We start from the raw sequence: 17,175 nt of genomic DNA on the forward strand, positions 1-17,175 counted from the left end.
ACTGACAGGGTCAAGTATCATCACAATTGAACACTTGAATTAGTTTTACGTGGACGTGTTACCAGAGCCACGAATTTTAATTGACTTCGTTACAAGTAAAAAAATGTTCTGAATGCAAAAGAGTGGAGGTACCTGAAGATGAACAAGATGAAACTTGCAACATCTGTTCATATGACGAAATTATAAGGCTCGTTCAATTTTAAAATAATATTAATAATAATAATAGTAAAATAAAGAAACGTAAACAATAAATAATTTTACCCGTAATTTTGATACTTTAATATTTCTTTGTATGGCAAAATAGTTATTGGAACTGGTAATGTGAATGAAGGGGAAGACACGAAAGTTGCGACGTCACGGGCTGGAAGCGAACGGCGGCGGAGCGGATTGTTACGCGTACCTGGGGAGCGGGAGCGACGCCGGTGTCTGCTGCTGCGGCTGCGGCTGCGAGGCGACTGCGTCGGCGGCGTCGGTGGCGTCGGCGGGTGGCAGAGAAGCGCCGGCCCGCCTGCGCCTGTGCAGCCCCCGCGCACGCGCACCGCCGCCGCCGCCGCCGCCGCCGCCGCCGCCGCGACGCCGCCGCCGTAGCCGCAGCACCTGTTGGCTCATTCGGCGCGCGACGGCCGCCGCAGCCGGTCGCCCACCCCCACTCGTGCCAAGCAAAAGACTCGGCATTGCATTTCCGAAAAAAGCACGCAAGAAATAAAAACTCGATTCGGGAATGGACGCTGGGTGGCACCCCGTTAGAATTCCATTCCCGCCATTCGATGTCTGGCGAAAGGGTGAGGTTGCTTTAACCCGGGAGCAGCCAAGAATTCGGCTCTCGAGACGCGTCCTGGCAGTAGCGCCACAGCGCTCAGCCTCGTTGCACATTTCCTCCCACGCTAGGGCACGCTGCTGAGCGCGAGGAGAGGCAAAAGGGAGAAAGTGCGAACGCGCCGGGATTAAAAGGCAGTGCAGTCGCACAACGTATGACTTTGATTTATACTTCGTATTTCACAACAACAAAAATAACAAGAAATTCAAATTTTCAGTATTATTTAATTATTTTTGGCGGGCAAACGACATAATTTTTATACGGTAAAAACTGTCGGCATAGAGACAGGCACAGACATTTTCACAGAGTTTCGCATTCAGGCTGCCACGTAATCGTGACTTTCATTATCGAAAAAAGTCTTTCACACAAATATGATAATCTAAGTATTGTAGCACCTTTGCTATCCCAGTATGGAGACGTGGAAACTCTACCTGAAGAAAGTAACATACGCCTCCTGGATAGCTTTAACGCAGAAGGATTTGTCAATGAAACGGGAGCTACCTTGCAGGTCAGTCGCTTACATCTGCACGTGCACAGGGGGGCTTTGAACTCAAAAAACAAACGGACTCGAAACCATTTCGAAAATAGATGTAAGACTGGCATTGTCCTCAAGACGTTTAGGAAACTATCCCTGTAATTCTTCCGAGGCCACAATGAATCCTGAAACCTCACATTTTCTTTAACAGCACTGAGCTTACGGAATGTGTCCCTTCTGTGTGTCCCTTCCATAACGCTATTTTCTTTTTAGATGCGTCCTCGTCAAATCAGAAAGCAGTTGTTTCTCGCCTTGCAGTCTTTTAGTGTCGGGAGAGTGCAGTCAAGCCCACTTAAAATGAAAGATCTGCAATCCATCCTGGGCTTTCTAATTTTCGTTCCTGAACTCCTTTTTTCATCATAAATTCAATGACAGCGAGTATTGAATCGAAAATTCATTCCAGTCACGCCCCTTGATGCGACTAATGTATTTTGCAGTAATATATAAAGTCTCCACTCTCTTCGTTCAATTCCATCGAAAACTGTTGCAACTGACAATGAGATACTGCGTACAACTTCATAAATTTTAATAGTCGTACCACTAATTTCTTCGTGAGCTGCATGACTGCAAATTTAGCATAAAGTCCTTTTTGATGTAAACAACAATGAATCCCGTCTTTCGATCATTTTAATTGTTTGTTCTTTCATTGGCAGCTTTTCGTGCATATCGTTGCGTAGCAGGTTTGCAGTAACCATCGCTTATACGATTGCATAATATTTAATGAGAATTCTCATCCATCTCGTGTGCATTTCCGTTCACTTTTAAAAGTTTGCGACCATAGATCGTTAGACTGCCTCCTTTGGGCCACTGGAGCTTTGAACGTCCGTTATACGAGGCGTATTCGGAAAATAAGGTCCGATTAGGCGCGAAATGGAAACCACTGTGAAAATCCGATGGAACTTTGCACATATGTGTTGGACAGCGTCTTTAGTGTGCCTGTCGATCGCTTTGCGTCGCTCTTTTCAGTTCAGAGCGCAAAGTGATCACGCAGAAATGCCTAAAACAACTGTCTCCCGCCAAGTATGTGGATCTGGTGAGAGATTTTGCCAGAAAGTATGCAGCCCACATTACATAAATGTCATGCGTTTCTAATTACAATGAAATGAACACCCTTAGCTGCTTACAAGCGCTGACATACGTCAACGGGGACAGATGAAAATGTGTGCCCCGACCGGGACTCGAACCCGGGATCTCCTCCTTACATGGCAGACTCTCTAGCCATCTGAGCCACCGAGGACACAGAGGATAGCGCGACTGCAGGGATTTATCTCTAGCACGCCTGCCGCGAAACCCACATTCTCAACGTATTGTCCCGCACTACATTCGTAGTGCCCCCGCCCATTATACTCATTACTCGCGGCGCGTTGCCGATTCCCGTAAGAGTTCGGGCACTGCTTGTGCTTTCGCACAGAAGAAGAAGATGGTCATGTGGCCGGTGAGCCTTAACTATATATATACTAAGATGGTATCTGTTCTTTCGGACATATCCGAAAGAACAGATACCATCTTAGTATGTATCATGCTTTTCTTTCTTCAAGACAATTTTCAGCCGCATTCTACAGGGGCAATGAAGACACTCCTGCAGCGTTTTCGATGGGAAGTGTTTGACCACCCACAATACGGCCCTTAATTGACTACCTCCGTTGTTCATCTCTGCTCACATGAACCGCTGGCTACGATGACAACATTTTGGCACAAACAACGAAAGGCAGACCAACGTAGAGAATTGGCGGAAAGCACAGGCGGCTGCTTTCTGTGACAAGGGTACTGGAAAGTTTGTACAACGCCAGGACAAATGTCTTGAATAAGATCGGCGACTATTTAGGGAGGTAGCTAGAAGATGTGGCTAACCGTTGTGAACAAAAAGTTTTTGATTTTCACTGCGGTTTTCATTTCGCAACCAGTCGGATCTTCTTTCAGAACAGACCTCTTCTCAGGAACAAACAGCGAAGGCTAAACAACGCTGATACCACAATTCTGCCGAACTGAAGTTAGTTGGTACGACCGAAAAATGCCACACGACAATACTGAATGAAATGTCGATCCGTACCGAGTATTTCCAGGAAGGAATGAGAAAAGCCGAGATAGGCGGAGATGTGTCCCGCACGCAGCCCGTATTAAGTTTGGCACGCCGTGGCCGGCCCCGCTTTGATAATCTAGCTGGCAGTACAGACGGCCAAAGCCAGCAAGGGACGTGTACACTCGGCGGTAGTGATAGGTCAGTCGACTGCTCTTAATAACCGAATGGTCAGTCGACTATTTTTTCGTTCAGTAAGCTGTTTCAGTCAAATGAAACAAACGAATGAAACCAGTGCGTCAGCTATGTGAATGTTTTTCGCTCACCGGGTTCGAGTGGTTTTAACCAAGATCACATCTTATATTGGTTTCAGTTTTCACATTGCACACAAAAATGCCTCTACAGCCATAATCAAGATAGTGAAATGAATAAACAGTTTAAAAAAAGTCAAATCGCAACAATGATTTCATTTAAAAGTTGTATCATATGATTCTTGCACAGGAAGGGCTGCCACGTTATATCAGAATATAAGATCTACAAAATTTAGATAGGATCTGTGGTATCAACGTTCGATACCGCACTTAGGGGTTGCAGTTATCGACCGCGGTCCGTATTAGTATCGTTGGACCCGCGAGTCACGACCAGCGCCGCTCCGCGGCTTGTATCAAGTTTATAGCGAGCTCTCGTCCACTCTTGCTTGGGACGTCAAGTAGTAAAGTAGCATAGCCTTCAGCTGATAGGAAGCAACCTCTAACAAGGGGCTTCGTGACGTATGGCCTAAGTGAGGCCTCAATAGCTAACTGTTTATAATTATATGTATGCAGCCACGAAGAATCCTTTACAACCAGTCAAGTACAACATATATTATTTTTTACCAACGACTTCTAATTATTTTAGTCGTTGCAGATCCAAACCGTGCAGCCAGCGCCCTACCTTATCGACATTACTGACAAACCTGCTGTGATTTCTATTTAGCATTGGCCACCAGTCAACATTGACGTCGACTCGTTCGTCGTCATCATAACAGGATCGAATGCTTAGGGCTCTTTATTAATTCTTACTCGTAACTAATTTATTAATTTACCTGAAGTTAAAATCCACTTTCGTAACCTTTCTTTATTTTTGACGGGAAATGTGAACATTTTTCGCTCAGGATTTGTTCGTCTACTCCTTCCACAGTTGATGTACTCGCAGGCACTCGGCATGACGACTCAATCCACTAGCAACGGTATGTCAGAAACAGCTGTATTTCACAGACGCCAGACGCTGGAAAGATACTAGTGGCTGCACAAGTTCGGACGAGGTTGCCACATATTTCCCAGAACGGAGTGCCAGTGCCATCTAGTGGTTGGTGCCACAAGTAAGGGTGTGACACTGTCACCGCCTGGTGGTCGTTCCCTGACAAGGGTTGCGTGCAAGACCAAGCGATCGAGCAATCCGTTTCTTACTTGATCTGGGGTTTTGCATAACGTGAGACAACCGACCGATATGTCTCTAACATTTATGTCAGTTATATGAATGTTTTCACTCAGTCTCTGGGAAGGAATATTTTCATTTACATACTTGCTCATACTTTGAGGTCGTAAATGAGCCAACTTCATTTACAGACAATTATCTTATTTCAAGGAGAGGTAAATAAAAAAGTATACTTCCAAAAGGAAGAATTTTCAAAATTTATGTATTTATTACTTATATACGATTTTTTCTTACTTCTGACATTAAATATCAATTTTTGGTTGGTTTCAATAGCTGGTGCCACATTGTAAATTTATGTTTAAGTAAATGAATAATCACTTTGGTAATTTAAATATAGGATGTTTCCGTAAGAGCGTGCAAAAGTTTAACAGGGTATAGAGAGGATGCTGCACTGAACAATTTGAGGAAGGGAGCCTTGGGAGTCCGCAGCTCGTGGACGTGCGGCAGCGTTCTCGCTTCCCACGCCCGGGTTCCCGGGTTCGATTCCCGGCGGGGTCAGGGATATTCTCTGCCTCGTGATGACTGGGTGTTGTGTGATGTCCTTAGGTTAGTTAGGTTTAAGTAGTTATAAGTTCTAGGGGACTGATGACCATAGATGTTAAGTCCCATAGTGCTCAGAGCCATTTTTTTGAACCTTGGGTCGGAGATGATAGCTTAAGGAGGTAATAGGAATAAAATCACATTACTGTGTACTTCTTTGTTTACATTACTTACAGTTAACTGGAAGTACCATCACTGACACAATGAACGTACAATTTTTATTGTATCTTACAAAATGTGCTAAAACTGTCATTAACCTCAGTGCAAGCATGACATCGGCGAACAAGATTCTGATGCACCGTGACAAATGTCCCTGGTGTGTTTAGAATCACATCACAGGCAGCTACAATTCTGGCAACTAATTCCATTCCGTATCCACTAGGGTCTCATACACAAGTGACTTTAGATATCCCCATACGAAATAACCAAGGCGATTCAGCTGACGTGACCTCGCAGGCCATGGAATAGGACCTTCCCTTCCAATCCAGCGACCAGGAAATACAGCATTAAGATGGTACTGTATTGTACAGTACGTCTCTGAATAGCACTGAGTAATGAATGGGTCTGTCGTTTATTCATAGCGCGTTCTGTCGTGGGACAATGTAAATACGATACAACAGAGCCACCTTATGGACAAGTAAAGTAAACAAAAGCTGCATCATGACTTCCTAGTAATGAGGCCTGTCCTCCTTGTTTCCTTGCATGAAATAAAGAATGTGCATGTAAATAAACAGCACATTAAGTGTAAATTTGTACACATGTTAGTTGTAAATAAGATGGAAAACAGTAATGTAAGACAAGGCGGTAGACAGGTTGACTTCCGTATCTCCCTAGACTGGCTTGTCCGACGCCAGGTTCCCAACCCTCAAACTGTTCAGTGGAGCATTCTCTGTGTCCTGTTACATTTTTGCACCCTCTTATGGGAACGCCCTGTATATTGAAGCACTGTTTCTCTCTTCCCGCTGCTTTGTACCCATCACCGATAATTCCCCTTCGGTAAATGCTGAGGTGACGTAAACAAAAAGCTGATAGGATACAATTTTTTAAGTTATTTGGTGACTACTTGCGTTTTTCAGCATGTACTGCGACTTGCCGCAAATATATTATTTTCCCAAAAATGTGTCATTCGTTAATATTCTTGGAACATAGTTTCGGACTACGAATCATCCTTGCAGATGCAGTATCTTCTTTCCTTTTTGTCTTTCTTTTGCCTTTATACAGCACACGTGAAATTGTGAGAACCCTTTACTAAATGTTCGGAAATCGTATAACTGAGGCGGGACGTGGGTACCAGGCCACGTATTCACCAAATTGGATGTGGGGAAACCCGCTATAAGCCACATCCACGCTAGCTGGCACACCGGCCCTCGTCGTTAATCCGCCTGGTGGATTCGATCCGGGACCGGCGCGCCTACCCGAATCCCAGGAGCGTGCTAACACGCTCGGCTATCTGGGCTGGTGCTGCACATACTGTATATCGCATTAAATCGGTCTAGATGATCACTTTTTATCGATCCGTACGATTTTCACCATTCCCCACAACTGAGCCTTTCGACATTTTGATCCAGACACAAAATTCACCATTATGTAAACGCGCTATTCACAAACACGGACTGAAAAGTGAACTAAAAGCTACTTGTTGCCGTCAAATGAAAATCAAATTTCAGGACTAAAATAACAGTGACGACAGGTGATAAGAAAGTGCAGTCAACAATAAGATTTCACAACACGAAAACGATCGATTGATTCTGCTCAGAATGGAATAAGCCGAGGGTCAGACGAATCCAAACCTACAACGGACGGAACCATTGGTTTTCATTCGATTGTTCCTATCACTAACCAGCGATTCCCCGGTTTTGCTTATCATTCGTACAGTTGTACATACTTTCATGTAGGAAATGCTGCCTTAGTACGATGTGCTCCTCCAACGTTTGTCAGTAGCCGACGTTCATAGTTTATACGATCCTTTCGAAAATCATACGAAAGGGCCAGCCGTCGACCAGCCGGCTGCGGCGGATGATCGGAAGAGTGCCCGTCCTGTGTTCGAGTCTCCTCATTTGTTTTCTAATCTTTCAAGAAACATGGGTATCGTTACAAGGAAACACTTTTCTTCCGCAAGGAACGAACAAGGAATCGTGATGAATGGACATCTGAAGAGTGGGAATGTCAAACGTTGTAAGCGCCAAACCGCACATTTGTCAGGAGACTCTTTGCGTACGTAACTTATTTCTATCCAAAAACTGGAGAAGGGAATTCTGATATCACAGAATTACATTGCTCGCAGCATCATTGCAAAAAGTAATGAGATACATCAGAAAACAATTTGGTAAGAATGTTTCAGGTGCATTTCCTCGTAACTGACTGTTTCTAGCTGCCACTACGAAAGTTTTTGCTTCAAGTGCTATTAATACTGAGCACTACTGGTTCAAATAGCTCTGAGCACTATGGGACTTAACATCTGTGGTCATCGGTCCCCTAGAACTTAGAACTACTTAAACCTAACTAACCTAAGGACATCACACACATTCATGCCCAAGGCAGGATTCGAACCCGCGACCGTAGCGGCCACGCGGTTCCAGACTGAAGCGCCTAGAACCGCACGGCCACACTGCCCAGCTGAGCACTACTCATCGCTTGTTATAATACAAGTACAGAAATGCAATAGTAATGTTTCAACTAGTAGAAATGAACTCAACACAAATCATTTCTCATATCTTTTACATTTTTTACAAGAAAATAATAGAATTAAGTTCAAGAAAAAAATCTGTCAGTATTGACTTACGTATCTTACACAACTATGTTCTCCCAAGAGTTTACTGTAGAACTCGCTACAGTCTTTAAGAACCAATGACAAAATTGTCAGCAGGTCTTTCTGTTTTGCTACTATGAATAAACATAGCTGGCCTTACAGATAAACTGCAGCATGGCATACATCAGCCATGGTCTGTCATTTTTTGAATACATTGATATTTTTCCATTCTTCTGTTTCAGGATAAGAATTTTTAATAGGTACGTGAGATGTATAAATATGTGACACTTTCATTATACTGCATTTGTGAGATCTTACGTTCCTGTATTGACAAAAATATTTCAGCAGCAGCTATAGAATCAGAGAAGTAAGTTGTATGCATTGGAATTACATGGAATGGATTCATAGCTTTAACTGAGTCATCAATTTTGTACAATTTTTGTGGAACGAAGGCTTTGACACATGGCAGTTCGAACTCTAGAGCGAGCGAGATGGGGCAGTGGTTAGCACATTGCACGCGCATTCGGGAGGACGACGACTAAATTCGTGACCGACCATCCAGATTTAAGTTTTCCGTGATTTCTCTAAATCGCTCCAGGCAAATACCGGGATAGTTCCTCTGAAAGAGCACGGCCGATTTCCTTCCCATTCGTTAAAACAACACTCCGAGCTTGAGCTCCGTTTGTAATGATCTCGTTGTCGTCAAGACGTTAAACGCTGATCTTCCGTCCTTGTTCCTTTAGCCGCCCCAAAAGGAAGCTCTGCTTGGCGCAAATACGCCATCTAGAAATGAATGTTTGAAAAATTTTCACCACTATCTGGCGCTAGTAACAAATCTAGGGACATGTAACAGTGCTGAGAACACAACAGCCCAGAAAACGCACTTTTTGGAAAAAATGACAATTAGAACGTTTCTACGATTTTTATTTGAAAACATATAGAAGGAGAAAGAATAATATGGGAGAAACAATTTGTCTAATGGTTTACGTGCCCTCCGATCGTACTTGAAGTTGACTGAAACAACCATGATTACACAAACGCCCAAAATGGGCTTGAAATGTGTGATTTGGTTGGTGTCTATGAGAGTACTTGTTTTAGTATAGCTGTGTTGCCTCTCGACCGTTTCCATCTGCTTGACCGTACACAAACACCATATCGGCTTGTTCCTGACATAAATACTAGAGCATTCTGCTGTTTACAGTACGCTGAGTCAATCACACAGCCTGCAACACAAAAGGACCACACGGTATGTAGTCAGAGGAACTTTCATTCGTCAGAGCCATCTACCGTGGCAACGATGCATTTCCGGAAATATGTGCAACTTTCGTTGAGTGGGTGTGGTAACAGCCGTAATCCGTAAATAAATGCTGAAAGGCCTTGCTCAGAAATAAAGCTCCGCTCAACAAAACAGTTTCATGTCTAACAGTTGTCTTACACGTTTTAAATCCATGTTACCAAACACTTTATAGCACCCTCTAACAGTTGTCCAGGACTATAATACATAAAGAGTAAAACATGTACGTATTACAAGTACGTGGCTAGCAAGCATGAAGCCAACGAACTACAGTCCTGACCATGAGTGCTATTGTGGAAGGTGATAATGCCATATTAAAGCGTTCTCAGACGTCAAAACTTCTGATATAAAACTAACCGTTTAGCTATTCCTTTCCATCGGTTAATTTACGAACTGTGAACACACTGCGGTTAGATAACTTATTTACGATTTTGAGTCTCGCTCGACAGCTTATTAGAGAAACAGCATTTGGCCAGATGGAGGGGTAAGAAGGAAGGATTCGGCAGTGGCCTTGCTGGAAGATCTATCACGCGCCGTTTGCCTGAAGTTATTTAGGCAAATTTAAAGCAGGGTGGCAGGAGAGAGACGTGAATCTTACTCCTCCCAGGACAGCGATGTCACCCGTCAATGCAGGCAGAGCTGAAGATTGTGCACTAAGCTTGCTCTGGGGCGCTGTGTAATAAATCTGTAACGCCCAAGCTTTGTTGTGCTCCGAAGAGCAAGAGACAAGAAGAACGCTGCTCCCCAGAATAATTGAAAGGAAATGCGAATGAACGGAACTACAAAATAATCGAGTAAACTAGCGGATGGTTAGAATTAATACTAGCTTAATAATAGCTTTAAACTGCTTTCCAAAAAAGCCGTTCACTGGCATTCGAGTCACCGAAGGCTCGTCTTCAAATGGTTGACATTTACAGGCAGTCTAACAGAAATCAGTGAGTTTTCACCATGTAAATATGCCCCCCCCCCCCCCCCCCAAGCAATGATAATTTTGAAGTTGTGTACAAGGGATTCCGATGGATTTTCCAGCGTTCAGGCGCGCTCGAAACAAGCCATGAAGAAATGAACTGCAAATTCTGGGTGGACAAGATTGGCTATGATAAGAAATCAGACAGCGAGAAGAACACGTATTTCACACAAATTCGAGGTTTGGCCACTACTCAGTCTTGGTGAGCCCACGGCGCTAAGCGAGTAAGAAAGCAGTTACAGTCAATTTCTATCACGAGACTGATCCGTGAAGATTTAAATGTTTAACCGTACAAGCTGCAAATCGTGCAAGAACGGAAGGTAAAGTCTCACTGTTTGCTATTAGCGTTCTTCTACCTAATTAATATTAAAATAAATGATAGCAATGAATGTGAGTGCAATGTATGGATGTCAGATATGTTGAGGCAGGATGAGCAGCACAGTGAAATTTCTGACAGATTACAACTTCGTTTCTAATCAGGGCACGAACCCGGACTCTTGGGTTACATGGAAAACACACAAACCGAAGGAGCTCCGAGACACGTCTCCCCTCGAAACGTCAGTCTGGCAGTTCTCTCAATAATAAAACATAAAAAATACACACATAAAGTTTTTCTCCCTTTTTTTCAACAACCTGTTCCCAATACACAAAATAAGCTTATGAATCTCACACTAAGGCAGGTGCAAAAATAAGTTTCATAAATGGCACAGTGCGATACAGTTTAGATTTTGAACTTGTCACAGTTAAAATATTCAAAATGTTGTAGAGCGCATCCACAACACATTAAAACCGACATAGAGACAATCGTGAAAAACATTTGATGCGCATAAAAGTGATGATTGAATATGTAGTATTATGTGTGGCAAGTCAACAAGACGTTGTGCTTGTGCTAATAAGCACAACCCAAATCTACTGTAGAAATCACTGGATTTGATTAATAATATCTTAGATGATTAACTTATTTACGTATAAATGTATAGCAACGTGATTACACTTTTATATTACCATATCATATTACAGGGTATAATGAAAAAAGTGAGAAACATGGCTGTAGACGTTGACGTACTGAGAATTTTTGTGAGGGTATTTTCAGTATAGCAGAAGAAAACGTGTTTGCACGCAAGGCGTAATGAAATTATTGAAATGGAAAAGACTCTGGCGTCATCTATTCAAACGGTCTTGTTCACTGTACTGTGCCGAAGTAACGGGTATTACTTGTGAATACGAGATCTATTACTAGAGTGAGACTGATCTATTTGTACATTCAATAAAGAGTTTTTGGGTAGTTTAAGTCTAGTAGCGGAATGCAGAGAAATATAAATATAAGGGGCGATCACAAAGTCCGTTCGAAGGCCGTGCAGCCCAGAATCAGTACGTCGATCCGGAAAAATCACTTGAGCATTGACGGAACCATACCACCAGCGCCGCAGGTTCAATATACGTGTCTGGTGAAACATCATGTCCTGCTGCGTGAAGAAATCCCTAACTGTCCGCTGCACATCCTCGTCCGACAAGAATCGTCAACCCTTCGATGCTTTTTTATGTGACCGAAGGCGTGATAACTGCATGGGGAGAGATCAGCACAACAGGGCGGGTGCTCGGGTGTCACCCACTTGAGTTGGCGTAGCCTCTTCATTACGACATTTGCGATATGGGATCGTCCAGTGTCTTGTGTCGATTCGCGACCAGCATGGAACTTGGCGCACCATTCCTCGATCTTGGTTTTCCCCCAGACATGCTGCCCCGTACGCATTCTTCATTCTCTTATGGATGTCTATCTGCACGTGTCCTTCGGCAGCCAAGGAAAGAATAACAGCACTGGTTCTGTTTGAACGTATTTGGTAATAACGTCGCACATTTACTGCACGCATATACGCTGCCGCAACTCCCGTAAACGGAGACTTTTTGATGGCCCCTTATAATTACTCATCTACATGGGAAAAAATGTTGACTATAAACTGGGATACTGCTCGCTTCTACCCAACAGGCCACTTCAATAAAAATGTTTCCTTAGAAGTTTTAAGAACGTTGCAAGAAAAGAAATTACCTGTATGGTGCGTCAGAATGACTTCATGTCACATAACAGAGTGGCTACTATAAATTCATGACAAACATAATGCAACACATCACAAACAAAAATATCTGCGTCAAAGCAATTGATACGTTCTGCAGACTGTCAGAGAGCATATTTCAGAGGTATAAGTGCAGAGATGACATAAATCTAGCTACATCGAGACAGACAATGGGTCCAATAATTTTCATGATAACATCCAAAATTTCAGTTATAATGGAACAGCTCACATCGAAATTACATTGCAGTTTCACATATAAAAGAAATCGGGGAACAACGTGTCTGAATTAAAAACGAAGAATCAAACGTATTAAAGTTCAGTATTAGTCTGCAAAGCAGATCACTTAGGAATTGCATTTAATTCGTCAGTTATGATACATGCAGGCCTCCAGAGTACATATCAGAAACCTTCTGCTAATTAACGCCAAGGAAAATTGTAGCTATTCGACGGAATTCCTTCCTTTACAAAATGAATTATACAGCTCATAATCAATTCAGGCAACCACCACGTGGGTATGCATCAAGAGGAACTTCATAATGCAATTTGTATATAGTTCCTAGCTGACACCCTCATATGCAGTTTTATCAGGAGACGTTCGCGGAAGTTACTTTACCGAAAATGAAATGCAGATCACAATTACAGCCAATTTGGATCACTACACAGAGATGGTGCAATATTATGTTTCACCTGCACTTCACACACATGTATAAAACGTCATGATGACTATTTTCAACAAACTCGAACCAACTGCAGTTGTACAGTCGTCGTAGCGAACATCCACCGTTACCCTGTAAACCAAGACGACACGAACAGTGAAAACAAAAGGCGGTCAGAACTAACCACGAATGTCTGCGTGTGTTACTTATGCAACATTCGTTTATATTACCGTGTCAGTGCTCCGTAAGTCCAGTTCGGCTGGTAGCAGCCAGGCGCATTTAAATGACTACCATGTGTAGCGTCTACTTCATTGGCTCCTCAGTTCGTGAGCAGCCCAGCACCTCCCATCAGAGATTAAATACCTGTCATCTCATCATAATCGAAACGCAAGTTCTCATTTATTTAGCGTACTAGCTGCGCCCATTTATAACACAAAAACATTCGCAAACTCTTTCGCTGCTTCTGTAATCCGCCTCTGGAACAAACTAAGCCGCACACTGCGCACGATTCAATGCCCTGTTGCTTTTAAGAAGTTGAAACACGTCCTCCCGTCAGCCTTACAAAGGTTCCCCAAACATTAAAGTATATGGCCATCACCTTCTTTCTCTCCCTTGTCCACCACTTTGTCTAATGTCCATTGCTGCCAACAGTCGTAGTTTAAACCTACCTTCCCGTAATTTGTATTTATTATTGTACTTATCATGAAAGAATGTAAACTAAGTGTTTTATGTGCATTATTGTAATTTGTAAGTGTAGTATTCTATACTAGATGTAATTTATAACACGCGTACCATGATACACTGTCCATTTACATTAATGTGACCTCCTGTCAGAAGCCTGACTAATCACTCTTTGAAGCACGACTGCTGCGAGACATGCAGGAAGAGAGGGAAAGAGGTTTTGGAAGGTACTGAAAGGGATGTGCAGCTACGTCGACTCCAGTCCCGTAGTCAACTGTTTCTCAGTTGAGAATCCACCAATCGAGATGGTCCCACAAATGGATTTAAATTCGGGGAGTTTGGTGCCCAGAAGAGTACGCTAAACTCATCCTGGTGCTCTCAGAATCACGCACGTACACTAAGAGCTGTATGACACGTTGGATTGTCCTTCTGGTAAATACTATCGTGCCGAGCAAAAACTGCATGTAGGGTTGAACATGGTACCCAAGAATAGATGCTTACTTGTGTTGATCCAATATGCCTTCCAGAATGACGCGATCGCTCACCAACCAGAGAATGCCACGTAAACATTCCGCAGACCATAACGTTCTCTCCTCCGGCCTGGTCCCTCCGACGATTGTTGCAGGGCCATACACACCAAGAGCCATCTTCCTGATGGAGCGCCGGCCGCAGTGACGGAGTAGTTTTAGGCGCTTCAGTCTGGAACCTCGCGACCGCTACGGTTGCAGGTTCGAATCCTGCCTCGGGCATGGACGAGTGTGAAGTCCTTAGGTTAGTTATGTTTAAGTAGTTCTAAGTTCTAGGGGACTGCTCATAGCCATTTGAACCCGATGGAGCATAAGCGTGATTTATCTGAAAAGGCCGTTTGTTGCCACTCAGTGGAGGTACAGTTGCGCTAATGGTGTGCAAATTCCAGCCTTCGTCGCCGATGGACAGCTGCCATCATGGGTGCGAACCAGGCGTCTGCTGTGGGGCCCATACGCAGCAACGTTCGCTGAACGGTCGTGGATTGTCCCATGGTCCATCTGAGCGGTTAGTTGCTCAAAAGTTGTACGTCTGTTCACCCGTACACACCTCCACAGCCATCGTTCACCCTGTCGTCTATGTCCCGGGGTGGACCACAATTGTCTCGGCGCCGGTTTTTGATTGCGCCATTTTGCCATACACTGTATACTTTAACCACGGCGGCACGCGAACAATTTACAAACTTAGCCGTGTCGGAAATGCTTTCACCCTTGGCCCTGTAATGGTTCTTTATTTACGTGACCATTATGGCACTCCAACCTCAGTTCTCGATACCAGTAATATCGTACTACTTTTCTGCGAAGTAACAGACATATTTTTGTGACAATATTCAAAATGGTTCAAATGGCTCAGAGTAGTATGCGACTTAACTTCTGAGGTGATCAGTCGCCTAGAACTTAGAACTAGTTAAACCTAACTTACCTAAGGACATCACACACATCCATACCCGAGGCAGGATTCGAACCTGCGACCGTAGCGGTAGCTCGGTTCCAGACTGTAGCGCCTAGAACATCACGGCCACTCAGGCCGGCTGTGACAATATTCACATTTGGTTTTATTAATGTATAGGTACTCCGATGTATCGATATATTACAGTGATATGGTTCTTGTGTGTATTCATTTCTGTGAGACTGTCATAATCTTTGACTTACTTGTAACCGTTTTGGCGCGAATGCGCACAGAGCAGTCTTTGTTTCACTTTGCAGAAGTCGTTATTTCGCTTTGTAAAAGAACAGTCAAGTCTTGTGTTTGGTTAAAGTGGAAATTAAATATGTGAAGATTGATACAAAACTGTTTTCCTGATGATGTGAAAATTAAGAAGAAGTATATGTGGAATTTACAAGAAGTTTAATAAAAATGTGGATCGTGAACACCAAGTCAAAAATTATTTCTACCATAACATTGTTCTGATCTGGAATTGTTTGATCATTAAGAATTTCCTGAAAAACGCATTTGTTAGGTCTTCAAATATTGCTAAAATACAGATCTGCACCTTCGAGCAGTCAAAGTGGAATCACCCTAGACTTAACAAGATGAGCCATGACAACTTCGACGAAATCTACGTGGGAATCCATTCAAGATAAGTGCCAAAATTAATGACTCTTTTACAGTGGCTTCATTATTTCCATTTTGACGATACCATCCACAGTCAATAACTTTGTTGTTGCCCGATAAAGCGAACATATGCTGCGTGAGCAACATTACTAATCTGATTTCTAACCTACTTTGCAAGTGGTGGTATTGTTAGAGCCCGAAAGCCGAAGATTATGCCCGTTGACACGTCAGATACATCGCTGCGTTTCCGATTTACTACAACGACTGTACTGTTGTCCGCGCCCCCCAGAGACGCTTTATATACCCTCCACTGTTACTACCTACCATCTGTGAATCGTTACTGCACGTAGACACCGAACATAGGCGGCCGTGACATTAATGTGGCTGGACCACGTATGTGTAATGTGAAATATGTAGAAGGCCGGATTAGAGGACCTAATGGCCCTACCCTTCCCAGGTTAATCAAATAAAAAACCTAGCTTTCATTGATCGTGTTATCTTATGATTCGTACCGTATCCTACCTCCTATCTCACCATGTATGTTCTCTTGTCTTTTTTGCCCTCTTTAATAGACTGTCTGACAGTCAGGCACACACGTTTGTGTAGGAGATACTAGAGAAATTAGAAAAGCTAATTCGTAACGAAGTTCACAATTTTTCAGAAAAGATGTTCAACCAATGGGGAACATCACAGACGGAGTGGAAAATTCTATCACAATTTGCAAAATTTGAAAATTTGAATTGATATCTCTTCAGTGACAAATTATAATAGTTGAGATTTGTAGGATTTCCCAAAAATCTTTTTACATCGCTATACATTCCAACTGAAAAGGTACACTTTCCTATTAGTTACCAAGCTTCTGAAAACAGTTTTGACCGAACGAGATGGTGCTGTGAGTGTTTTTGGTGCCCCATCGACAGCGAGGTCATTACAGTAGGCCAGGACACGGACGGAAGGCTCGTAGGCCGGACTGTTGCGGTTTCTGCTCAGAACATCACCCCAGTCACTAATGAAGCGCTCTCTCGTGTTCGATTGCTCTACAATCGATGTTACATGAGCGTTCCATTGGAAAGCATTAATAATGCGACGTCCGTCGACTAGCTACAGTGGACTCGCTTTTAGGTTTTCCGTGATTTGGTGGAGACAGCTCACGACTCACGGATGGAACCGGTGTTATAACGTTGCGATGTATTTATGTCGCGTGTGAAAAGGGAAACCAAAAACAAGAAAACAATGCATAGCAGCATTGTGGTGTATACTTAAACGACAAAAAAAGGGAAAAAGTTTCAGCG

At 43.2% G+C, this 17,175-nt stretch overlaps 1 protein-coding gene across 9 annotated transcripts in view; it reads right to left on the reverse strand.

Moving 5' to 3' along the window:
- Positions 1–17,175, reverse strand: part of LOC124721404 (protein O-linked-mannose beta-1,2-N-acetylglucosaminyltransferase 1-like) — a 2,183,308-nt gene that overhangs the window by 360,720 nt on the left and 1,805,413 nt on the right. Inside the window, exon 1 of one of the 9 annotated variants that reach the window (XM_047246350.1) lies at positions 401–454. The exons of the other annotated variants lie outside the window; for them this stretch is intronic. The gene's annotated coding sequence lies outside the window, so the exon portion shown is untranslated. Of the gene's footprint in view, positions 1–400; positions 455–17,175 lie in introns of those variants that run through there. 9 annotated transcript variants of the gene reach the window in all.

This window comes from Schistocerca piceifrons, chromosome X (genome assembly GCF_021461385.2).
Source record: "Schistocerca piceifrons isolate TAMUIC-IGC-003096 chromosome X, iqSchPice1.1, whole genome shotgun sequence".
In the NCBI taxonomy this organism is placed as follows: Eukaryota; Metazoa; Arthropoda; class Insecta; order Orthoptera; family Acrididae; genus Schistocerca; species Schistocerca piceifrons.